The sequence below is a fragment of the Mauremys mutica genome, chromosome 1 (assembly GCF_020497125.1).
Source record: "Mauremys mutica isolate MM-2020 ecotype Southern chromosome 1, ASM2049712v1, whole genome shotgun sequence".
Classification (NCBI taxonomy): domain Eukaryota; kingdom Metazoa; phylum Chordata; order Testudines; family Geoemydidae; genus Mauremys; species Mauremys mutica.
This window is the reverse complement of record NC_059072.1, coordinates 70,613,172-70,638,923: the sequence shown is the minus strand read 5'-3', so window position 1 is coordinate 70,638,923 and position 25,752 is coordinate 70,613,172. Positions and strand designations below refer to the sequence as shown.

At 45.6% G+C, this 25,752-nt stretch overlaps 1 protein-coding gene across 3 annotated transcripts in view; it reads left to right on the top strand.

Moving 5' to 3' along the window:
- Positions 1 to 14,561: 14,561 nt before the first annotated feature.
- The window catches only part of NAP1L1 (nucleosome assembly protein 1 like 1), a 61,357-nt gene continuing 50,166 nt past the window's right edge, over positions 14,562 to 25,752 (top strand). For all 3 annotated transcript variants that reach the window (XM_044979357.1, XM_044979350.1, XM_044979368.1), the window contains exon 1: positions 14,562 to 14,683. The gene's annotated coding sequence lies outside the window, so the exon portion shown is untranslated. The remainder of the gene's footprint in view (positions 14,684 to 25,752) is intronic.

Genomic DNA, 25,752 nt, shown 5'->3' with positions numbered 1-25,752 from the left:
TACCCCTTCCCCCCACACAAACAGTTAGAGAATCCCATTGCTGCAAAGCCATCCACTATTTCCCGCACATTGCCCAGAGTCATAGTTCTTCATAGCAGGAAGCGATTAATGGCCCTGAACACTTGTATCACTACAGCCCCCACGGTGGATTTCCCAACTCCAAACTGATTCACGACTGATTGGTAGCAGTCTGGCGTTGCCAGCTTCCACACAGTGATTGCCATTCACTTCTCCATCATTAGTAAAGCTCTCATTTTGGTATCTTTGTGTCAGAGGGTAGGGGTGAGATCCACACACACAGTTCCAGGAAGGTGGATTTGTGCATCTGAAAGTTCTGCAGCCACTGCTCGTCATCCCATACCTGCATCACAGTGCAATCCCACCACTTAGTGCTTGTTTCCCTAGCCTAATAGCAACAGTTCACTATGTGAGCAGTTCTGTGAATGCCAAAAGTAATCTGGAATTGTTTCTTTCCATGGCACACAGCAGGGCAGACACCACATGTTGGTGTCATTATCAGATTTGCAGCTCATGAAATACTGCAGGATCATCCATGTTGTGTTCATAACACTCATCACAAGACTGGAGAGCAATGCTGGATCCATGCTTTCAGGCAGTGATGGCAGGTGCAAAGTTTGCAGTGGCTGTTGAAAATCGGCATGAAACATAGTCAGAAGCCCATAGAATGATTGGATAGAGAAAACTGCATCGGGAGATGGTAAGCCTGCCTCCATGATCACTTTCCAGAACTACCAGTAGCAGATGGTGGCAAGTTGCAGAGTGGGATAGCTACCCGCATTGCTCTCTCTCTTGATGCAAGAGCACCAACTGTGGATGCGCTCTGCCATCACAAGGAGAATTGTGTGGACATGCAAAAATGGTTTAGTTACAGTGGTGGATGATTGGCAACATAATTTAAGTTGCCTTAATTTTATAGTGTAGACATAGCCTTAGATGTAGACAGTGCAAGGTCGACAGAAGAATTGCAGGTTGCAGCTGCAAGGAATAAACCCCACAAGGTTAGCCTTACAGAACATACATTGTTCACCACAGATGGTTAACTCTTGCAATGAATGAAACACTTCACAGCAGTAAATACATTCCCTGGCCACATTTTGTCTTTTAAAAGAAGCGCCTACCAGAAAGGTACAACATACGGCAGAGCGCTGGGCAGCAGATTTTGGTTTGCAGGCAGGCATGGTAAGCACACAAGAAAGGGTAGGCGGTGTCAGCGCACACCCGGGGACATATTTTGGTGGGGAAACTCTTGGCACATAAACAGGCTTTTCCGGGGAGCACCCTTTGCGTGGCTGCACTGGCCACCAATGTATCCCAATTGTTTACCTCAGATTAAATATTAACCCACAATTGCATTTAACCCCTGTAGCGTGATTACAAGTGTGCACTCACCAGAAGTGCCTTTCCCACCATCACGGTCCCGCAACAGTAGGCCCTGGAAGGTGATTGGCTCCAGAGTTAGGAAAAGGTCCTGGCTGTCGGGGAGAATGGATCCTCCACTTGCCTGCTGCACATTCTCCTCCTCCTCCTCTTTCTCATGAACAATGTTGTCCTCATTGTTGCCCGGTGCCCGTGGGAGGTATCCACGGAGAGTGTTGGGGTACTGGTGGGATCCCCACTTAGAATCATATGCAGCTGCTCATAGAAGCGGCATGTCTGTGGCTCAGAACCAGAGTGACTGTTTGCCTCCCTTGTCTTCTGGTACGCTTGCCTGCACTCCTTTATTTTCACACGGCACTACTGTGTGTCCCTGGTATAGCCTTTGTCCCCCAGGCTCCTGTACGATTTTGGCATAGATGTCAGCGTTTCTTCTGCTGGTTTGGCGCTCTGCCTGCAGAGACTCTTCTCCCCACACAGCAATCAGATCCAGTGTCTCCTGTATGCTCCATGCTGGAGCGCGTTTGTGGCCCTGGACAGGCATGGTCATCTGTGCTGGTGAGCTCTCCATGCTGATCAAACAGGAAATGGAATTCAAAAGTTCCCAGGGATTTTCCTCTGTACCTGGCTGAAGTGCAGTGGAGTTGAAAGTGCTGTCCAGAGCGGTCACATTGGAGCACTCTGGGACACCTCCTGGAGGCCAATCCCGTTGAATTACATATAATTGTGTCTACATTATTCCTAATTAGACCCAGGAAGGTCGACTCTAGCGCTACGCCTCTTGCTGAGGTGGAGTACAGGTGTCGATTTTAGAAGCCCTTTAGGTCAGTGGAAAGGGCTTGGTAGTGTAGACACGCACATTATAAATTCAACCTAACGCGACATATGTTGACCTAATGCTGTAGTGTAGACCAGGCCTCAGGGAGGTGGATTAACTACAGTGACAGGAGAATCCCGCCCCTCACGGCAGTTGCACCGCTGTAGTGGTTTAAGTGTAGACATAGCTGAGACAGAGAAAAAGGAAAAGCAGATGAAGGGAGGAGTGAGAGGGTGTTTGTGTGTGTGTGTGTGTGTGTGTGTGTGTGTGTGTGTGTGTGTGTGTGTGTGTGAGAGAGAGAGAGAGAGAAGATTCATAGATTCATAGATTTTTATGGACAGAAGAGACCATTAAATCATCTAGTCGGACCTCCTGTGTACACTGGTCATAGAATGTCATCCAGTGAAACCTATGTTGAGCCCAGTAACTTGTGTTTGATTAAAATCTCTTCAAAAAGGCATCCACCTCTGGGGCCTAGCCACCTGTGCAGAGGAGGGCGGGGGTCACCTGTTGCCCACCCAGTGCTCTGAGGGTGGGGGCTGCATGTTGCCAGCCCGCCTGGCGCTCTGGGGTTGGGAGGGGGTCACACAACACCCGCTCACGCTCCAGGGCTGGAGGTGCTCAGGTGGCCTGGGGCTGGGGGGCTGGCGACCACGGGAGGTACCTCTGGGCTTTGGCGGGAGCAGGGGATGGGAGGAGCGGGGCCTCAGGTGGAAGGGGTGGGCTGGGCTGGGGATAGCCTCCCTGAGCCCATGGTTCAGCCACTGCCCATGCAGTCAGCCCATCCTCCATCCCTTTACTAGGTCTTTTTTTCCCCACACCACCAGATTGGCTGAGACTGGTAAACTGGTTGTGCTTTTTTCCCCCTTCCTCACAGCAAAACCTACGATTGGGCCTTGGGCAACCAAAGGGCTGGAATTTTCCCCATCCTATAAGTCACAGTTTAAACCTATGTGAGAGTTGTTTAGTTGTTACAACTTTTGGCAGGTGCCCAGTGCTGAAGTGCAGGAACTTGCTGATTTAGGCTCCAGATCCAGACAGCTAAAATGCAGTAGTCAGTATTCTGAGGGCATCTCCTTACAAGGTGGGGTCATTGGGTAGAGTGGCTACACTAGAGAGCTTACAGTGGCAGAGCTGCATTGGTGCAGCTATGCTGCTGTACGCTCTCTAGTGTACCCATAGCCTTGGACTTCTTCTTGACATCCTCATTTCTTAATTTGGGCTAAGGGCTGCAAGGACTGCTACTGGGTAGCACAGTGTCAACAACTCTCTAACTGCATGATCCTGTGCCTATTGACGTCAATGACAAAACTTCCATTGAGTTCAGTAGTTCAGGATCAGCCTTAAGAGTGATGGAAAGGAAATGATGCTGTACCAGTTAGTGGTGCTGAGTAGATCTGAGAATAGGGTGACCAGATGTCCCGATTTTATAGGGACAGTCCCGATTTTGGGGTCTTTTTCTTGTATAGGCTCCTATTACCCCCCACCTCCTGTCCCGATTTTTCACATTTGCTGTCTGGTCACCCTATCTGAGAATTTTCCAACAAAATGTTTTTTTCATTGGAAACTGCTGGTTTGTTGAAACTGTTCACAGGAAAGGGTTGGTTTTGACCAATTATCTGACTCAAAAATGTTGAAAAAATCATTTTCATATTTTCTAAATAAAATATTTGGTTTTCCACTTTGAAATGGCTTTTCATTTTGAAATGTAATCTAATTATAGTACAAAAATTGATGGTCGAAATTGAAATGAAACATTTTGAAATTCTCAAAACAAAATGTTTCATTTAACCTGGACCAAACTATTTTTTGAATATTCAGATAACAGATTTTTTTCCTGATTCAATATAGGATTTTTTTTTTTTGGATATAGCAAAAATTTTCACAGGATGGGAAAACTGTTTCCTGCCCAGCTCTAGTGCTGACCCCTCCAGGGCAAAGTACACACTGCACTCTCTGTACATATTTGTACAATGACTATTTCAGGTGGGGTCCTGCAGCACAAGGTTACTGTGGATTCTGTTGCAGTGCAAAAATTGAAAAACTGAGCTGGTCTACACTGAAAACTTACAGTGACATAGCTACATCTCTCAGGAATGTGAAAAATCCACACCCCTGACAGATGTAGCTATGCCAACCTAGCGTCTGGTGTAGACAGTACTCTAGCTACTGCCTCTTGGGATGGTGGATTACCTATGCTGACAGGAGAATCCTTCCCATCACTGTAGATGAAGGTTTCTAACCATCAGAGGAGTGAAGTTCTGGAACAGCCTTCCAAGGAGAGCAGTGGAGGCAAAAGACATATCTGGCTTCAAGACTAAGCTTGATAAGTTTATGGAGGGGATAGTATTATAGCCTAATTTTGGCAATTAATTGATCTTTGACTATTAGCAGTAAATATGCCCAATGGCCTGTGATGGGACACTATGTAGGGTGGGATCTGAGTTACTACAGAGAATTCTTTCTTGGATGTCTGGCTGGTGAGTCTTGCCCACATGCTCAGGGTTTAACTGATTGCCATATTTGGGGTTGGGAAGGAATTTTCCTCCAGGGCAAATTGGCAGAGGCCCTGGGAGTTTTTCACCTTTCTCTGCAGCGTGGGGCATGGGTCACTCGCTGGAGGATTCTCTGCACCTTAAAGTCTTTAAACCACAAGTTGAGGACTTCAATAGCTCAGACATAGGTCAAGAGTTTGTTACAGGAGTGGGTGGGTGAAATTCTATGGCCTGCGTTGTGCAGGAGGTCAGGCTAGAAGATCATAATGGTCCCTTCTGACCTTAAAGTCTATGAGTCTATGAGTGAGTCTCTACACTGAAGCACTACAGTAGTGCAAATGAAGCACTGAAGCTGTGCCAATGTAGCGGTTTAAGTATAGACATACCCTGATCGTCAAAGAACCAGCCATATAAAGGCTATTGAAAAGTAAAGTGAGAAAGCTAGATGGTCCTCACACCTTTACATAATAAATTAACCACTTTTTAGGAGCTGGTCCCAGTGCAGCCACACCCTGGACCATGATACCACTCAAATTGGATGAGCCTTAACTGAATCACAGTAAGTACCCAAAGGCAATAAGGACACTGACTTTCCAGTATATAGCCTCTTTTGTGAAACTATAGGATAAATTTGGGATAGCTGCAGGCATTCCAAGGGATATAACTATTTCCATCCTATTTCTCCTCCCTCACCTTTCTTTAGCCCATTTCTTTCATATACATTAATAAAAGGATTTGTTCTTTTCTATTCTACTAATTTTATATGTCAATAGAAACAAACTACTTAATGAGGAATTTCTACCCAAGATTGATATTTCAGTTAGGACCTGACCTTGCATTGCTGTTTCCTGGTAAGGGTATGTATGCCACAACAGACACCGTTATTTACAAATTTGAGTTCCAATCCACTGGTAGGTTGTGATGCTGTATGGAATATGGGTCACTATTTATATTATTGATACCAATATTAAAAAATTGCTATGAATCTTACAAGATATGCCATGTAAGGTATCAGTGGAAAAGTTATGATTGCTAAATATGATAATTGTGTTTATATGTATGTATCATCTTTGTCTTGTGAGTTATAAATACATGTGATATATTGATATCTCAAACTTGTGCTGTGTATCTGGGTGACACCCTCAGACAGATTGGCATCAGCACTATCCAGCCTGCTTAATGGCCTATTGAGGGCAATCAGCTATACAGTGAACTCATTGAAAGAAGCCTGGGGCTACACTTATGAGTCAGCCGAACATGTAGGGACATGCCTGTGGACAGGGGACTCCAAGTGCTTTTTCATGCCCATGTGCTGTGAGCTTGTGTTTGGGACAAAGGCTATACAAGCCACATGGCAAAGGATATAAAAGGGCAGCTGCATCTTCTCCATTTTGTCTTCAATCCTGCTTCTCACCTCTGGAGTAACTTCTCTACAAACTGAAGCTCTGAGCAAAGGACTGATAGAGCCATCCAAGCTTTGGATGTGTTCCAGAGAGACTTTACAAGCCAGCAAACTCTCTAATGCAACTAATCTGATATATGGACTCTGAAGTCATATGTATGTATCTGATTGCTTTGACCATTTAACAATTCTCTTCTTGTTCTTTTCTTTTAAAATAAAGCTTTAGTTTTAGATACTAAAGGATTGACTGGCAGTGTGGTATTTTGGTTAAGATCCAAAATAGAATTGATCTGGTAATGTGGCTGGCCCTTTGGGGATCAGAAGAACTTTTTGTATGGTGAACAGAGTTTTAAATAACTCCCCACCTTACTGGATGCACTGATTGGGAGCCAGAGAACTGAAATGCTATAGAGGGGTCTGTGTGATTTATTTTTTTTAACTTCTCGATAACCAGTGTGGGGGATCAAGAGCAGAGTTTGTGATTGGTTGGTGAATCTAAGGCCCTGTCTACACTGGCAAGTTTCTGTGCAGTAAAGCAACTTTCTGTATTGTAACTCCCGAGGTGTACACACTGCCAAGCCACTTAGTGTGCAGAAACTGCGCTGTAAAAAAACCACCCCGATGAGAGGCGTAGAGCTTTCTGCGACGGGGGTACAGCGCTGTGGTGCCAATGTAGACACCCTGGTCGATTACAGCACTGCGATTGGCCTCCGGGAGGTGTCCCACAATGCCTGTTCTTGCCTCTCTGGTCATCAGATTGAACTCTACTGCCCTGCCCTCAGGTGACCAACCATCATCCCCACCCCGTAAATTTCTTTGGAATTTTGAAAGTCCCCTTCCTGTTTGCTCAGTAATGCATGCAGTGGTCTCAGCGCATCTTTCCAGGTGACCATGCCTGCTCCACGCACCAGGCGATCTCCCGCTTGGAGCAGTGCTGAGCTGCTGGACCTCATCAGCATTTGGAGAGAGGAGGCTGTCCAGTCCCAGCTGCTCTCCAGCCGTAGGAATTATGATACCTACGGACAGATTTCACACTGCATGACAGAAAGGGGCCATGACCGGGACACACTGCAGTGCAGAGTCAAAGTGAAGGACCTGCGGAATGCCTACCACAAGGCGTGGGAGGCAAACTGCTGCTCTGATGCTGCGCCCATGAGCTGCTGGTTCTACAAAGAGCTGGACGCAATACTCGGTGGCGACCCAACCTCCACTGCGAAGGCCACTGTGGGTACCTCGGTGTCTCATGTGCCAGTCGAGAGTGGACCGAGCCAGGAGGATGTGGAGGAAGAGGGGGATGCAGAGGCAGAGGCAGACTCAGAGGTCAAAGATGCATGCAGCCAAGAGCTCTTTTCTACCCCGGAGGAGGCTATCCAGTCACAGTAGTCAGATCTTGGTGAAGCACAAACAGGAGAGAAGGCCCCTGGTAAGTGGATTTGATTTTGGGAATCGCTGAAGCGAGTTGTTGGGGGCAGGAGGGTTGTGGAAAGCAGGCTTGTGTCTGTATGATGCGCATACAACCACATACTTACTCTGAGCGGTGGAACAGGCTGTTGATTGACTGCCTCACTTCACGGGAACACTGATAATCTTCACGGGAATCTGCCTCAGAGATCTCCTGGCTCCAGTCTGTACCCATGGCATTCCACTCCTCCCCCGTCACAGTCCAGCACTACGGATTACCCACTGCGCTGAACATCCATCCCTCTGCAGTTTGGCCCTGCTGAAGTACAGTAACCACTGCACTTACTCCAAAGGAGAAGGTTGGATATGATCCCTGGATGTACACAAATCTTTAACCATGCCGGGACCCCTCCTCCTCCTGGGACCTTCCCTTCCCCCATTCCCCTCAGTGCTGATGTGTTTTTTGTTTGACTCTCTCCTCCGGTTGTTGTTTTTTAATAAAGGAATTGTGTTGGTTTGAAAGCAAGCTTTATTCTATTAATTGAAAGCAAACAAAGTCCTGCAAAGCAACAGATAATTATCTTAAACCTTCATATTGCATCATCTGCACTAATCACATTCACCTCCTAGCATTACAAGCACTGCACTCCCAAGCATAGCAACAAATATTAGTGTCTTTCAGCTTCAGATTGCTGCCTCAAGGCATCCCTGATCCTTATGGCCCTGCTCTGCGCCCCTCTAATAGCCCTGGTCTCTAGCTTTTCAAATTCAGCTTCCAGGCGCTGAGCCTCAGCGGTCCAGCCCTGAGTGAAGCTTTCGCTCTTCCCTTCACAAATATTATGGCGCGTACAGCAAGTGGCTATAAGCATAGGACTGTTGTCATCAGCCAGGTCCAGCTTCCCATAGAGGCAATGCCAAAGGGTCTTTAAATGGCCAAAAGCACACTCAACAATCATTCTGCATTTGCTCAGCCTGTTGTTGAACCACTCCTTGCTGCAGTCAAGGTACCCCATGTATGGCTTCATAAGCCATGGATTTAAGGGGTACGTGGGGTCTCCCAGGATCACAATGGGCATTTCTACTTCATCTATGGTGAATTTATGGTCTGGGAAGAAAGTCCCTGCGTGCAGCTTCCTGAACAGGCCAGTGTTCCAAAAGATGCATGCGTCATGCACCTTTCTGGACCAACCTGCGTTAATGTCTGTGAAATGCCCACGGTGATCCACAAGCACCTGGAGAACCACTGAGAAATACCCCCTGCGATTAATGTACTCAGTGACTAGGTAGTCTGGTGCCAGAATTGGAATATGTGTGCCATCTATCGTCCCTCCGCAGTTAGGAAAGACCATTTGTGGAAAGCCATCCACAATGTCATGCACGTTGCCCAGAGTCACGGTCTTTCAGAGTAGGATATGATTAATGGCCCTGCACATTCCGTCAACATGAGTCCAACAGTCAACTTTCCCACTCCGAACTGGTTAGCGACCAATCGGTAGCAGTCTGGAGTAGCCAGCTTCCACAGTGCAATCGCCACACGCTTCTCCAATGGCAGGGCAGCTCTCATTCTCATGTCCTTGTGCCGCAGGGCTGAGGTGAGCTCATCACACAGTCCCATGAATGTGGCTTTCCTCATCCGAAAGTTCTGCAGCCACTGCTCATTATCCCAGACGTGCATGACGATGTGATCCCACCACTCGGTGCTTGTTTCCCAAGCTCAAAAGCGGCATTCCACTGTGGTCAGCACCTCAGTGAATGTCACAAGCAATCTCGTGTCGTAGCTAGTATGTGTGGCGAGATCAATGTCGCACTCCTCTTGCATTTGTAGTTTAAGGAATAACTCCACTGCCACTCGTGACGTGTTAGTTAGAGCGAACAGCATAATAGTCAGCAGTTTGGATCCATTCCTGCAGACCAAAGAGGCAGAGTGCGCAGTATGCAAACCATTGAAAGATGGCGCCAAATGCGGATAGAAGCACAGGAATTGCTGGTATGTGAAGTAGTGCATCACAGGGCATTGGGACAGGACCCCCTCCACCTTCCCACAACTCTTAGTGTCAGAAGAGGAAAAGATGCTCTGTGGGATAGCTGCCCAGAGTGCACCGCTCCGAATACTGCTGCAAGTGCTGCAAGTGTGAACACACCATTGCGCAGGCAGATGACAGTGTGAACACACAACAGTGGTTTCCTTTCAATGCTCTCTGAGCAGTGCTATAACTGCCGGCACTGTAACTCTGCCATTGTAGACATATCCTAACTAAAGTGTTAACCACCAGTTTTGAGATAATCTGCTCTCTTTTCGCAGCCTCTCCTTTGACATTTTCAGTGTGGGCTACCCTAGGCACCTTGGGTCACATAATAGTGCATTGTATGTTATATCTAATATATTTCACTTCTGAAATCATCACTGGTCTCTAGCTTTTCAAATTCAGCTTCCAGGCGCTGAGCCTCAGCGGTCCAGCCCTGAGTGAAGCTTTCGCTCTTCCCTTCACAAATATTATGGCGCGTACAGCAAGTGGACATTAGATCTTAAAATTTCTTCTCATATTTCAACTTATTTTTGTTGTTTTCTTTTTCTTGAGTTTACCAACTTCACATTATAGCTCTATCTTCTCCACATCCTGAAATTTATTCAGATCTATGTCTAATGCCAATTTCTATGTTATTACTTTTTGGCTTCTCTTTTCTATCTTCATGAGCAACCCTAATGTGAGACAAGAGTCACAGTTTATCCCTGGAGAGTTAGAAATATTGAGAAATGAAAGATGCTGAAAGTCTACTACGTCAACAGGTGTATAATCACCCCTAGCATTTCATTGTGTCCATACTATGTCATTTTCTTTTGTCTTCTATTACTGTATTTCAAAAGTTCCATACAGTAGATTTCTTTAATTTGCTGTTTCCACTGTTTGAAAATGTGCTCCTCGTGGCAAATTTGCTCTCATATTACAGAAGCAGAACCAAGTACAAAACAGAAAGTTAGGAGGGAACTTCATTCAAATCTATATAGGAATTTGCATGCTTTGCTAGCTCTGCCATGTGACAGTTCAACAGCACTTCTGTTGTGCAGAACTGTTTATACACTACATTTTTTTTCTGAGTTGGTGTTCTTCCATTGTTGCTAAAAAGACAGTCCATCTGAAAGTAAATAATAAGTGGGAGAAATGGTAACTGCTCTAACTTTCATCTTCACTTAGCTATCCTTGTAACTTATGGTAATTATTCAATAAAAGCTAAAATGTATACCTCTTGCCACAAGAATGTGGTTCATTTTTTGAAAACCTGCCTTATTAGACAGTATCAGAGGGGTAGCCGTGTTAGTCTGGATCTGTAAAAGCAACAAAGAATCCTGTGGCACCTTATAGACTAACAGACGTTTTGCAGCATGAGCTTTCGTGGGTGAATACCCACTTCTTCAGATGCATCTGAAGAAGTGGGTATTCACCCACGAAAGCTCATGCTGCAAAACGTCTGTTAGTCTATTAGGTGCCACAGGATTCTTTGTTGCCTTATTAGAGGAGACTCAAAGAGCTTGTCTTGTTTAGAAGGATGAGGGGAGATATGCTTGTTTTCTATAAATACATCAGAGGGATAAATACCAGGGAGGAAGGGGGTTATTTAAGTAAAGCACCAATGCTGACACAAGAACAAATGGGTATAAACTGGCTATCAGCAAGTTTGGGCTTGAAATTAATCAAAGGTTCTAACCATGGGCGCCAGGTTTGTATAATTTTTGGTGGTGCCCAGAACAGGTCCAAGCAGAGCCATCCCCTCCATAGGCTGGACCGGGGCAACCACCCTGGGCCCCATGCTTCAGGGGAACATGGGGTTTAGGCAGAGCCATCTTATCTATAAGACGGACCAGGGCAACTGCCCCGGGCCCCGCGCTTTGGGGGGCCCCGTGCTTCAGGGGGATTCGGGGTCCAGGGCGGTCTGGTGGTTTAGCGGGGGGCCTGGCGCCAGCAACAGCAAGTGACCTGGCCCCAGCCTGCCCCTGCTTCACCTGCTCCACCACCTCTCTGCCCCCATTCCACCCCTTCCCCCAAGTCCCTGCTCCACCTCTTTCCAGCTTCTGCCCCCTCCCCCAGGCGACACCAGGAGCCAGCGGGGTGGGGCGGGGCGGGCTGGGGCTGGGTCGTTTGTTGCTGCCGGTGCCAGGCCCCCCGCTAATCCCTCAGACCACCCTTGGACCCCACATCCCCCTGAAGCATGAGGCCCCCCAAAGCACAATAAGCCCAAACATTGGTGGAGCCTGACCCATGTTCCTAAATATTGGTGGAGCATGGGCACCACGGGCCCATATAACTCTCCGTCTATGTTTCTAACCATCAGAGGAGAGAAGTTCTGGAACAGCCTGCCAAGGGGAGCAGTGGGGGAAAAAACCCTAATTGGCTTCAAGCCTGAGGTTGATATGTTAATAGAGTCAATGGTATGATGAGACTGCCTATAATGGCATGTAGTCCATCTGTGATGGCTAGTAGCAAATATCGCCAACAGCTGGTGATGGGACACTAGATGGGGAGGGCTCTGGCTTACTACAGATAACTCTTTCCCAGGTGTCTGCCTGGTGGGTCTTGCCGAAATACTCAGAGTCTAACCGAATGCCAAATCTGGGGTCAGGAAGGAATTTCCCCTGGGTAAGATTGGCAAAGACCCTGGGAGTTTTCTGCCTTTCTCTGCAGCATTGGGTACTGGTCACTTGTTAATTTAGACTAGAGAAAATGGTGGAATTTCTGTTTAAATCAGGATTGAGGACTTCAGTAACTGAGCCAGAGGTTATCGGTCTTTTACAGGAATAGGTGGGTGATGTTCTGTGGTCGGCGATGTGCAAAAGGTAAGACTAGTGATCATGATGGTCCCTTCTGGCCTTAAAGTCTATGAGTCTATTGTCTCTGGATGTATTATTTTCATTAGATATAGGTACACATAGTGCTGCAGCGCTGCAGCTCATGGCCGTTTGAAAGAGAACTGAGGAAAATGCATCCCTTTGTGACATCTGGTGAGCCTTAAGCTTTTTGCTGTTATTTCATAGTTAGTTCACAGTGGAACTCATCTCTTAGCCTCTTTAGTAATAGCTGGTTCAGAGGTGCGTCATCTCTCAGCTGCGAGGCTGCTCTAAATCATTCTAAGGGTCAGACCTCTCCCTGGCTGACCACAGATTTGGAGTGAGAGCAGAAAGGTGATGTACAGGAGCCACCTTTGCTTCCCAGGTGTGCCCAGGGCTGCTCCAGTGCATTTAGGGTTGCCAATCATCCAGGATTGTCCTGGAGTCTCCAGGAATTAACGATTAATCTTGAATTAAAGATTATTTCGTGTGATGAAACTTCCAGGAATACATCCGACCAAAATTGGCAACCTTAAGTGCACTTGAGGATTGCATTCCAAATATTTAGTTGGTAGCAGGGTTGCTGTAGTGCTACCTAATTAATGTGAACAAGGATTTCTCCCCCGGCCACTGAGGAGATCCTATGACGTGTAGATCATCTGCTACTGCAAGCTTCAGAGATGCTTGGAGCCAGCTGTGGGATGGAAAGTTTCATGAAGATTAGCTGCTTGAATAAAATTAACATGTTTACAATAAAATATAACTGATGTTGCGGAATAAATATTGATTAAATTACTTGTTTCTAGTCAAAGTATGGCTATACTATGGTGACACAGTGGCAGCACTGCAGCTATGTCACTGTAGTGATATAGAGTAGGAAGGGATTTTTCCATTGCTGTCAATCAGGGGTGTGAATTTTTTTACAGGTAGCTATGTTGACCTAAATTTTAAAGTGTAGCCCTGGCCTGATTCTCATGTTTCATCCGTTTTTTCAAAATTCATACATACTAGATTGCATCTCAGTTGGTACACCAATCCCTCCCGTTCCTTCCTCTGTCATTCTCTGTTATTGTCATTTCCACTGTTAAATAACCTCATCTGGGTTGCAAAATCTTTAGGGCATGGACAGTTTTTATTTCTGTAAAGTGCCTTGCAAAATTATAGAATCGCATAAATCTTAAGTATGATAAATAATAAAATAAATAGTGTCACTGAGTTGTTTTCCTGCGGGTATAGCACATGTGAATATGGTTTCCATACTTTGATGCAGGTGAGTTTGATCTGTTTTGGTACAGGGTGTTGCTATGGTGGCTTAAATGAACTGCCTACTACACACAGCATGCAGGAAGAGCAATACAATTTATTGAAAGGTTTCCATTGAATACCACGGCACTGAGATTCATTTAAACAACCGTAACAACTAGCCTAATTTGGTGTGGGTCTGTCAGGCCTAGTAGACTGGTGAAGTGGACCTGGTGTGGCTGGCCAGGAGAAGAGATGAGTCCCTACCTGAGATCTCAGGGTGAAAGTGTTACATTTTGGCCTGGGGGTGGGGGGTTGGATGTGTTTGTGTGTGTCACCCTTCAGCCCATGGGTTATGTGTATGTTGTGTTTTGGCCTGGGAAGTGCAGGTGTCATGCTTCAGCCTGCAGGGGATGTTTGTGTATTATGCTCAGGCTTCCGCAGTAGGAGGTGTGCATACATGTATGATCACACTTGGGGTTTGGTGGGGTAGCTGTATGTGTTCATGCTGGGTGTGTGAGATCATACTTGGGGGCTGATGGCTGTGAGAGTTAATGGTATGTGTGAGAGAGATCACACATGGGGCTTGGGACTGTATTCCCACTGTGTGTGTGTGTAAGAGCTCAGACAGGGCCTGGGGCTGGCTGCATGTATTATTCATGTTGTGTGCCTGGGATCTCAGGTGGGGCCTGGGGCTGTGTGCGTGGGATCTCAGGTGGGGCTGGCTGAAGGCTGTGTGTTCATGCTGTATGTCATGATCACGCGTGGGGCCGCCTGGGGCCGTGTGTGTCACACTCCGGCCCGGGGCGAGCGGTTTGTCATGTTTCGGCCTGGCGGCCCCTGGCTCTGCCCTGGCCGCGAGCCAGACCACCCCGCGCGCCCTGCTCTCCGACCCATGGGGGCGGGGCTGATGCCGGACAGCTCCCGCCCAGGCGCTCACCCCGGCGCGCGCGCGTTGCCTGGGGACAGGGGCGCGCGGGGAGGAGGGGGTTACGTGCTGACGTTATTTCTATATGAGCGCGAGCGGCGGGAGCTTGGGTCTTTTTACCGCCAGTCGCGCGGCACCTCCTCCTCGCTCCTGAGTCACTGCGAGCCCCGGTCCGGCGCAGGTACTGAGGGGGGAGCGGCTGGCGGGGGCCGTTGCGGAATGAGGGGGCCCGGCTCTGGGCGGGTGGGGGTGCGCTCAGCTCAGCTCTCGGGGGAGGCGCCCCTCGGCCTGGCCTGGCCGGGCCCCTGTTCCGGGGTCGGCAGGCGGGGGTGGGCCGGGACCGGATGCGGCTGGGACTGGGCCGGGCCGGACGGAGTCGGTTGTCCCGGTGTCTGCGCGGCGCGGGGCCCCTCCCCTCCTGCGGGGCCTTTCTGCTCCTCCCAGGGGAGCAGCGCCGGTCAGTCCCCTCCCCCGGGGCCGCCATGGCCGCTGGGGTCGCACTAGGCCGCGCTGCCCTGGGCCTGGCGGCGGGGCGGGGAGAGGTCGGTCTGCCTGGTAGTAGCACGTGGGGACTGGGCTGCCCCCGACTTTCCCCGGGGCGCTGCCCCGCCCGATGCTGGTGTGTGTGTGGGGGGGGAGTCGGGGTACGTGTTGGGGGTGAATAGGGGAGGCTGTGCTGAGTCGGATTGGGCGAGAGGGGGGGCTGTGTGTGGGGGGTAGGTGGTTGGGGGGGTGGTTCTCGTGGGTAGGGCGTGGGGCAGGAGATGCATCTGGGGAGGGTAGAGAAGCGTGCCTTGTGCTAGCTCTGGCTCTTTGCTGTCTCTCCGGAGAGCGTGGAAGCTAATGTGCTGCGCAACTTGTTACTGACAGGGGGGCCCAGAGATTCAGAGCCTGGCGATGGATCGCTTGTGCTCCCCGCCTTGTCGAAGAGCTGTCTCCGCTCAGTTCCTAGCTTCCGCCGATGCATGGTATCTAGCGAGTTGAGAGCAGCATGCTAGTCCCCTCTGGGCTTCGTTCTTGGTGCTTACTCACAATTCCATGTAAAGGTCGTGGTTAAAGTACCATTAGTGACTGTAAGTGATGATGAGTGGTAGCTTTGCTTGTCAAACAGAAAACTTGTCCTATTAGTAACCTCCACCACCTGGAGTAAGTTTCAAGCAGTGCTGAGGAGTTATTTTTATATTATCAGTTGCATAATATTACTAGTAATATCAGAATTTAGACTTCAAAAAATCCACTTACCCCAAGAAGCCAGGGAAGACACTTACAACATGAATATCTGTATAAATTAGCTTAATAAAAAAAATCTGTCTTTATTTGGTTGGTAAAATAACTCTTCAAAAGTGAACAAAGGGTAATCAATATGCTGATGTTTTCCTTAGTCTGTAGCCAGACATTCAGTGCCTCTGCAGCAGTAGCAGAGTGCAGTTCATAATATTTGTTAGATTCCTTGCTGCTGTTTGGATCTTGGTGGAAGACTCGTACAGCATGCTATAGTTCCTTGGGAAAAGTTAAGACCAGCAACAGCAGAGGTAGATTCTGAGATACTCACAGGGGAAGAGGAATCAAAGACCAGGAGACTGGAGTAGTGGCAGAAGGGTACCAGCGAATTCTTCTGCTCCTCACATCAGGCATAAGGCTCTGGAGGGAGAGAGAAGTGAAGACTCTTCCCTTGAGAGCAGTTTAGAGGCTTTGGAAAGTGTATGGAAGCACTCCTAGCAGGTTGGGATACCAGGGCCTTGCCCTGTGTGTGTATTTTGTGTCTGGTAAACTTTTCAAGCTCTTACCAGAATTCTACTGAACTTAAATTGAAATAACAGACTTATTTGTTTTCAGTCCCTTATAAATTTAGAAAATTATTGTTTTAATCTGTCATTTACACAAACTTGTAAAGATGTTCACTTATGTGAACTAATGACATTGAGCAGAATTAGGCATTGTGCAGGTATGTTGCAAAGCTTCCCCGCAGCACTTCTTTCTTGATATGAGACTTGGTTATTCTAGGCAGAGACCACATTCCTGAGAATGTCACCATGTTATACTAAATTGAATTTCTGCAAGTCAATGACATTGGTAGAAGGTTGTCCATTATCTGAACTTCCAAAATACAAAGAAACCACAGGAAATAAACTTATTCATTATCAGAGAAATGTCAAACTAAGTAGCTGTCAAAGCAATAAAAACAATTTTTGGAGTGGTTGAGTGTCTGATTAGTTTGCATTATCCTAAGGGATGCAGGACACAGCTTCCATCTACAGTTCATCACTCAGGGAATGTCAATTATGGTCCAGTGGATGTTTTAGAAATGTTTAGCTGTTTGTCTATGCTGGTACTATATTTGAGCACCAACTGATTTTGTGGTCTGTGGTCATATGACTTTGGGCTGTGCACAGGGCCGGCTCCAGACCCCAGTGCGCCAAGCGCGTGCTTGGGGCGGCATGCCGCGGGGGGCGCTCTGCCTGTCGCCGGGAGGTTAGCAGGCGGCTCCGGTGGACCTCCTGCAGGCGTGCCTGCGGATGCTCCACCGGAGCCGCGGGACCAGCGGACCCTCCCGCAGGCACGTCTGCAGGAGGTCCACCGGAGCCGCGGGACCGGTGACTGCCAGCGCGCCCCCCTGCGGCGTGCCGCCGTGCTTGTGGCAGCCAAATTGCTAGAGCCGCCCCTGGCTGTGCACATGTTCTATCTCAAACTAAACTGGTATAAGCCTGGTCATTACTTTTATGGGGAACTTAAGGAACAACTGGATTCTGCAGAAAGTGGTGACATTTGTTGTACTTTAAATATGTTCATTATTCTGTGGGAAGTACAAAATCTGATTTAATCCACAAAATGGGTGGCATACTCGCCTCTAAATTAATACTGAACCAGAAGTTCAGCCTGTCACTAGGTTTTAAGAAGGTGCCACCAGATGAAATGTGAAAGCTGGTTCTTAATTGCTTGTGGTTAGAGCCCTTGGCTTTCAAGAGTAGGCTACTGAACTTGTTGTCTGGTCACTTCCTAGTTTGGGTAACTGCCTTGTAACTGCTTTCCATCTGTCCTAAAACTGCAGAGCAAATCTACAGATCTTACAACAGCTGTTTCACTCCAAAAATGTTGGTTGATAGTACATTTTGTAGATCAGTTCATTTGTTTATAAATTGCTTTTGGGATTCTTTGCATTCAGAAGTGGTGTATAACTAAAGTTAGTGGCATTAACAATTTATTTTTAATTAACTAACTGACCTTGGCCTGCAGAAGCATAAAGTTAATGAACGAACACACATTTCCACCTAAACCACATCTAGCTTTTATATACAAATGCTTTTTATATTTAGTCCAATCAACACATGTATAGAAGATTTTACAAAAAGTGCTTGTAGACATCTACATTTTAGCTCCTGACTGACTTAATTGGATTTAAAAACACAATGTGGGTAGCCTGTTGAAGATTTCTTGTATGCATTTAACAGATTTTGTAGATTCAATAAAATTAAGTGCAAAGGGAGCATGTAATTATAAAGCTCAGGCCTCATGTACTCTGTAGCAGGCTGGACCTTAAATTTGCAGGAATACTTCTGAATTTTATGATATACTAGAAACTTTGCAGCAACATCATTTGTTAGAATTGACCCAAGCCTTCTTGGGGGGCACCAGGAAGCAAAAAAATATGGCTTGAGAGAACCAAAACAGAATTTTTTTGTTTTTAAACCCTTCCTGTTAACTTTTTTCATGTTTTTGGTGGTTTGTCCCAGTTCAGCCTCCTCCCCTCCTCCAAAAAACAAAAACAAATTCACATCTGAAAGCGTTTTGTTTTTTTTTTCTTTGAAGAATTTTTTTTCCTGGCCAGCACTATTTAGAGTTTGTTCAATGCTTTAAACTGTTCACACACTTGAATTTCACCTGCCATTGCGTTACTTGCTAGGTGAACGGGCATCACATTAAAAGTGGGAACTTGGGAGCTCTTCCATTGCTGGTGCCGCAACTACACAGCGTGGCAGCACTTGAACGTTGCTAGTGAAGACATACCCTAAGACAGCAGTAACTCTCCATAGACTTCAGCTCTCAAATTCTCTACAAGCGAACTATCATTTAAGAACTCATGGAGCCTCAATTTCAGCTCCTACTATGAAGGATAAACAAGAACTGCTCAGATTAATAAAGGACAAATATCTACATGGACTTGTACAAAAGTCTTCTGAGCAACTCCTGGGCTAGTTCTAACAAAAGGGTTTGATTTCTCTCCCTCCCCACGGCACATAAAAAAGATTCTCTTGCATGTTTCTATCAGATAGTAAACAATTCAGTCAACAAGCACTCAGCAACCCCTCTGCTAGTTTGTAGCACTGTGATGCCAGGTCTACCTGACACACTGATGTAAGTCTAACTGCTTCACTCAGGGGTGTGAGAAATCTACACTGCTAAACAAGGTTATAACGACCTAGTGTTGTCTACATGGGCTATGTCAGCAGGCGACCTTCTCCCACAGACATAGCTACCATCTACTGCAGAGGTGGATTAACTATGCTGATGGTAGAAGCTCTTCCGTCAGCACAGGAACATCTTCACTTACGTGCTGCATCTGTGGTGATGCAGCATTTTAAGTGTAGACCTTCCCTGAGTGCTTGTAATTTACTCTTGCTGGGAAGATAGAATAGGATCCCAGACTCTGGTCAAGTGAGTAAGGAAACATACTACAGAACTAGTTTAAAACTATGACAGTCAATTAATTCTACCCTTTTATTCTATTATTCAGACTCTCTGAACTGGTTCTAAAAGGGGGGTAACTAGAATGTAGGGACCTAGAATACAGGCCACACACTACCAATACTTGCTATACCGCACAAGCTTTCATTCTGTGTTGATAGAGAAGTATAATCTAGTGGTCTAAAACTAGAACCAAGAATCAGGGACTTAAATCTGGAATTAGTGTTAACAGACCGCCTCAGTTTCTCCATTTCACCATCAGTAAAAAGGCAATAATGCCTATCGTGAAGGGATGTTGTGTGGGCTAGTTACATCATGTATGAAAAAAAACCTATGAAGTATTCATCCAAAGACTTCAATGTATTATTTATTCCCCATGCCCAATTCTGCAGAGGAGTTATCCGGGAGTTGGCAGAGATGCCAGAAAGGAATACATGCAGTGGAGCAATTGGCAAAACAATTTAGGGCAGCAAGGGTCAGTTTAATAGTTCATCTGACAAGATCAATCATACACATTACAAAATCACCTAAAGGAAAGGATAATGTCAGCTGGCTGTTGAGATCACTTTCACTCAGATGCGACATGGTTGACAATTACACCGATATCTCTTATCTGCAAGCCGTTGGAGCAGTGGTGGGCAACCTGTGGCCAGGATAATCTGCTGGCGGGCCATGAGACCATTTGTTTACATTGACTGTCTGCAGGTGTGGTCGTGGTTCGCTGTTCCCGGCCAATGGGAGCTGTGGGAAGCAGCATGGGCCAGCTCCCATCGGCTGGGAATGGCAAACTGCGGCCACTGGGAGCTGCAGGGGGCCATGCCTGTGGATGGTCGATGCAAACAACCTGTCTTGTGGCCTGCCAGTGGATTACCCTGATGGGCTGCATGCGGCCCACAGGTAGCAGGTTGCCCACCACTGCTTTGGAGCATTGTGCAACATGAAGGTGGCTTTTCTTCCACCATCTTACATTAAGCATATTTTTAACAGCTGTACCTGAATAAAGCTTTTTAAAAGTCTCTTAAAATGTTGAAAAGTGCTTCAAAATTAAGTACTTGAAGAAGTCTTTTGAAACCTAATGTCTGACAGGACAGAGAACTCAGCAGCTCCAAGCCTGAAGCCTAGTAGCTAACTCCTCTACTGCTGGCTGCAGTTCATTCCTGTTCCCATGGAAACCAGTCTTTCAACAATAAACTGTAAACCTGATTTTAAAAAGAAACCTCTCCTGATTTCAGCCACCAATTCACTGTTTATAGAATCAGAGAGGGCAGCCAGCAGCAGTCTTGAACTGTTGTAAGTTTCAGTTACTGTGGCTTGGAAAAGCCACTATAGCAATAAGCCACAACAAAAGCATGCACATATTAATTGTAAATGTCAAGTGAGGAGGCCTATTGTAGAGTAAAAAGCACACCGTTAATCTATTAATGATGGCACATTCCAGCTTTATTACAGAGTATGGCTCATTTTCTTAAAGTTTTAAGAGTTTCTAAGGTGATTATGGCACACATCCTTCCACTATGAAAAACAGTTCTAGTATAACAACACAGTAAGTGTGGAATATAATTGAAGACTTGGGAAAGATTCCAATGCTTTTCCAGATTTTTCCCTCTCCCACCGTATGTTGCCGCTATTAGCTTCAGTTTTCATGCCCCAAATAACACTTACTGCTCACTGATTTAACAAATGGCAATAAAGAGCCCTAATTCACAAACTAAATCCTTAAGCACTAGTGCATGGGGATGTGAGCAAAAATATCTGAGGAACCAGCCATAATGGGATTTTTGAATCATCTGTAGCCTCATTCATAATCATAGTTGCTAAAACCCATTCACTGCCTAGTGTTTTGAGGTTTTGTTTTTAAAGCTTATTGCTATTTCTCCCTTTTCCATAAATATCCTGATTTGAGAATGCTAGTTAGATCATATTACATCCAAAAAAGCACATTGACAATATTAAGATTGCAAAGTCAAACACTTAAAAGTAAAGGGAAATGCCAGAGTTAGGGGTGCCCATGTAGCTCCCTTGGGCATGTTTATTTGATAGTCTTTAACTACACAATCACATATTGCTTTTCCATAGAACTTTTAAAGCTCATTCAGTGCATGTGCTGAACAGTGCTCAATGAATTGCTAGCTACCCATGAATATTTGTTTTTACCCTCATCATTCAACGTGTTCCCATCCTTTTACTGTACACCATCCAAATCTTGCATTAAATAAAAAATTATTAATCAGCTCATGGGCTTTATGGTACTCATCCTAGTATCTTGGTTCTTTACAAACATTAATGCTTTTATCTTCACAGCAGCCCTTGATGTGAAGTGGCATTAATTCCACATGTGGGGTACTGATAGAGATAAAAGCTAAGACTGTCAGAAATCTCAACTACTTTGGGGTGCCCAGTTTGAGATGCCAAGGGTCTAATTGATTTATTGATTTATTTATTTTGAGTACCTAGAACTGTGTAGCACTCTATATATTTGGGGCAAAGCTCCCACTGACCTTTGGCTGCAACTCTGAGTGCTCAGTGCTTCTGAAAATCAGCCCCTAAGTGACTGAAGCTGGGTACTTGGGAGGAAGGGTACATGTGAAAATGTTTGCTCTTCCTACAGTTGGCCACCTCATTCATCATGCACTTTTTTCAACTTCTGAAGCACCTAAAGTACAGGTCCTACAGGCAACAGCCATTCACTATACAACCCTGATTCAGCCCAAGAACATAGTCCAGCCTGCATGCTGAAGGCAGTGAGTGTCATGGAAAAAAGTGTGTGTAATCATGAGGTAAAGAAGACTGATACTGCGTACACACAAGGGGCCAAATTAGTGTCACAGGTAACTAATTCTGGCATTTTCTAGCCTGTGTGCTTTAATGTAGTTTGCTATATTAAGATTTTTAAATGCTTACAAGTTTAAAAAGTTATGTAGAACCATACTGACCTCCCATCATGGGTCATCCACAGGACTGTGATCTACAGATCCCCAGCAAAGTCTTCTACCACTTAAGCTAATGGAGTAACTGGTTGCAACAGAAGCCTGTTAACTTCTCTCTGAACTTGCCACTAGAGAGGGATGGAGACGCTTTGCCAGTGGGTTTCATAGCTATTTGCTAGACAGCAAAGGAATCCTGAGACTCTGGAGTAACTGGTTCTTTCCAGGTTCTGTAGTGGAATGATCTAATGGCTAGACCTTTCTGCCCATCTACCCAGCCTGTTCTGCTCTTGTCCCCAACCACCAGCATATGCCTCCTTTCCCTTACCCTGATTTCCCCATCCCTCACTCCCCCACACCCTTTGTTCTCACCTCCCTACATTGAAGTCAGGCAGCTTCCCCGTCTTCCAGATTGCCTGGGAGCCAGCAGGGGGACCACTGAGGGGAAGTTCCTGCAGCTCCTGGAAACTTGAAGGAGCAATTGCAGAAAATTTGTGCTCAACTTCTGCAGTCCAGGTTAGAGAATGCTCAATCACTCTGTGTGGATGGCACTTGTGCATGTAGATGCAAGAGGATAGAGCATGTTCAGTGCTTATTCAGATTATTTAGCTGCCAAACTAATGAGCATGTATGAACTGAGATTTTTTCAGAGGCTTATCACTTGACCAAATTTGGGTGGTTTTTCAATGGGAATAGAAAGAGACGCCCCTGATGCCACAGCAACCTCCTTGCGAAATTTCAAGCCCTGCTCCAAAGTAAGGAGGTGAACAGCTTCTGAACAAAACTGCTAATCTTTTTAACATGAGAAAACAGTATTTTTCCCTACCTTGCTTTGGGAAATGGTTCAGCCATTTCAACACACTTTTCAAGATACTCTTCCTGAAGCAGACACTTAGCATACAAAATTTGAGCCAAAGTTATAAGCAAAAACAGAATCCTATATTGGGAAATGTAACATAACTACAGGCAACATTATTACATATAACTTAACACCAAGAGTATCAACTGTCATTTAATCAGATGTGTTCTTTCATAACACCTATTTTATAATCACAAATACTAGTAGACTTCTGAAAGACACTTTTTCTGGAGGAGAATCTCCAAGTACATTATGGCAGATGACAGTAGCTTGAGCATTGTCTCACTGGAATAGGAGCCACTTACAAAAGACTTTGAAACACTTCAGTTGTACCACACAGAGAAGATGCAAAAGGTGGGTAAAACACCATTAGAAAACTTCATTATCTCAGCCCTGTCTACAAAATTAAATTTTACAGAAAGTTCCTGTTTGTCTTTGTACCACTATTGGGAGCCCTGAGTGACAAGACAGTGGTGGCAAATATGGTGGTAAAAATGCCAGAGGTCACAATAGCCTTCATGTCTAAAGTAAGACCCCCATAAAATTGGTGGGGGCATTTTTGGTAAAATTCCCTAGTAGAGAGACAGTCGGTACAACAAAACATTAGACCAACTCAAAACCTTATCAGTTACTTGTATTATTCCTCAGCCATGAAGTCCTCATCTTTCTACAGAACTGTGGCTCCCAGCACTGGCGCACTGTTTTCACTGCCACTTTACAACACTGAAACTTACAGCGCTCAGGAGTGTTTTTTTTTTTTTTCATACCCCTGAGCGAGAAAGTTGTAGCGCTGTGTAGGCCAGGCCTTAGTCTCCAGTCCCATAACATTGGTACTGGGCAGAATCTTTCGGGCACTAGTGAAAAGGTTAAAATGAGGAATAGATGCTTGTGGTGGTTTCAGCCTTGAATCACTAAACTGGATTTGTTGGAAACATGGTTTGATTTTCAGAGGTATGAACATCTGCAACTCCCATGGATTTCAGTGGAAACTATGGGTACAGCAGCATCTTTGAATATCTTGTGCTAATTATTTAAGAGGAAAATGTCAACATGAAGGGGAAACAGGTCTGAGTTTCAGTTCCTCATTAGTACTATTTTAATGTACCATATCAGACTACAGGTACTTATTTTTTTTTCTTTTTGGTATTCTGGTATCTTGATGCCAGTACTAGCAAGTGCTTGTTGCTTCTAATGAATGTAACACTTCACCCAATAATTCAGCTGCCAATTGAGTAGTGCTATATACGGGGTGTGGTGGTGTTTCCTGATCATCATCAGATTATTCAACCTCTCATGAGGTTTAGATGAGTGTTTCATAAACTTATGCCATCTTGTAACTACAAGAATCTATGGTGTCTTGGTGATCTCATGTGCAAGTGGATTCCACAGGTTTGACTATATGGCTATTTCTACATTTATGGCAAGATGTGGAGTAGAGGGTTACACATATAGCTGCAGTGAAGGCAGGCTGCATCCGTGTTTGTCACTGTTGTGTATAGCTACATGCTGCAGTATGCAGCTCCAGCAGTGGGAATGCAGTGGAGAAAAGTTCTGGCAGCCTTTCACTCTGCTGCCTCCCTACTGCTGGAGCCTTTCACTGCAGCGGGGAGAGACTTTAGCAGTGGGACACTGCACTGCTAAAAACAGCAGTGCAGAATTGGGAGCCACCATTTTGGCATGTAGAGAGTATATACCCTGGGGGTTCAGACATAGGCAGTCTACTCACTATCTACACCGCTGTTTGTACCCATGCTAGCTGGGCCTACAGTGTCTGCTATATGTGCTGCTGTAAGTGAACCTTATGTTGTGTGAACTATAACTACCTATTTCAAACTTCCTGCCCTTAAATTTCTCTTAATAGCCCTTTGTTCTTGGTTTGACTGTAGCAAATTTAAACTGACTCTGCCAATCGGCCTTATTTGTCATACAAGTTAAACATTATCTGTCACTGTCTCTATACCTTAATGTGCCTGAATCAATGGGATTTTTCAAAAACTTCTATAGCCTTTGTTAACAATATAATATTTCATGGGAAATGTAACCACTAGCTGAATGTCACATTCACTTCTCTACTCTGAAGGTCAGTTACATATTTGGGAGAGGAGGTAGAGCAAATGGAGGTATCTAAGCCTCTAGCTATTATTTTTGGAAAATCATGGGAGACGGGAGAGATTCCAGAAGACTGGAAAAGGGCAAATATAGTGCCCATCTATAATAAGGGAAATAAAGACAACCCAGGAAACTACAGACCAGTTAGTTTAACTTCTGTGCCAGGGAAGATAATGGAGCAAGTAATTAAGGAAATCGTCTGCAAACACTTAGAAGGTGGTAAGGTGATAGGGAATAGCCAGCATGGATTTGTAAAGAACAAATCATGTCAAACCAATGTGACAGCTTTGTTTGATAGGATAACGAGTCTTGTGGATAAGAGAGAAGCGGTAGATGTGGTATACCTAGACTTTAGTAAGGCATTTGATACTGTCTCGCATGATATTCTTATTGATTAACTAGGCAAATACAATTTAGATGGGGCTATTATAAGGTGGGTGCATAACTGGCTGGATAACCGTACTCAGAGTAGTTATTAATGGTTCCCAATCCTGCTGGAAAGGTATAACAAGTGGGGTTCGGTAGGGATCTGTTTTGGGACCGGCTCTGTTCAATATCTTCATCAACAACTTCGGTATTGGCATAGAAAGTATGCTTCTTAAGTTTGCAGATACCACCAAACTGGGAGGGATTGCAACTGCTTTGGAGGACAGGGTCATAATTCAAAATGATCTG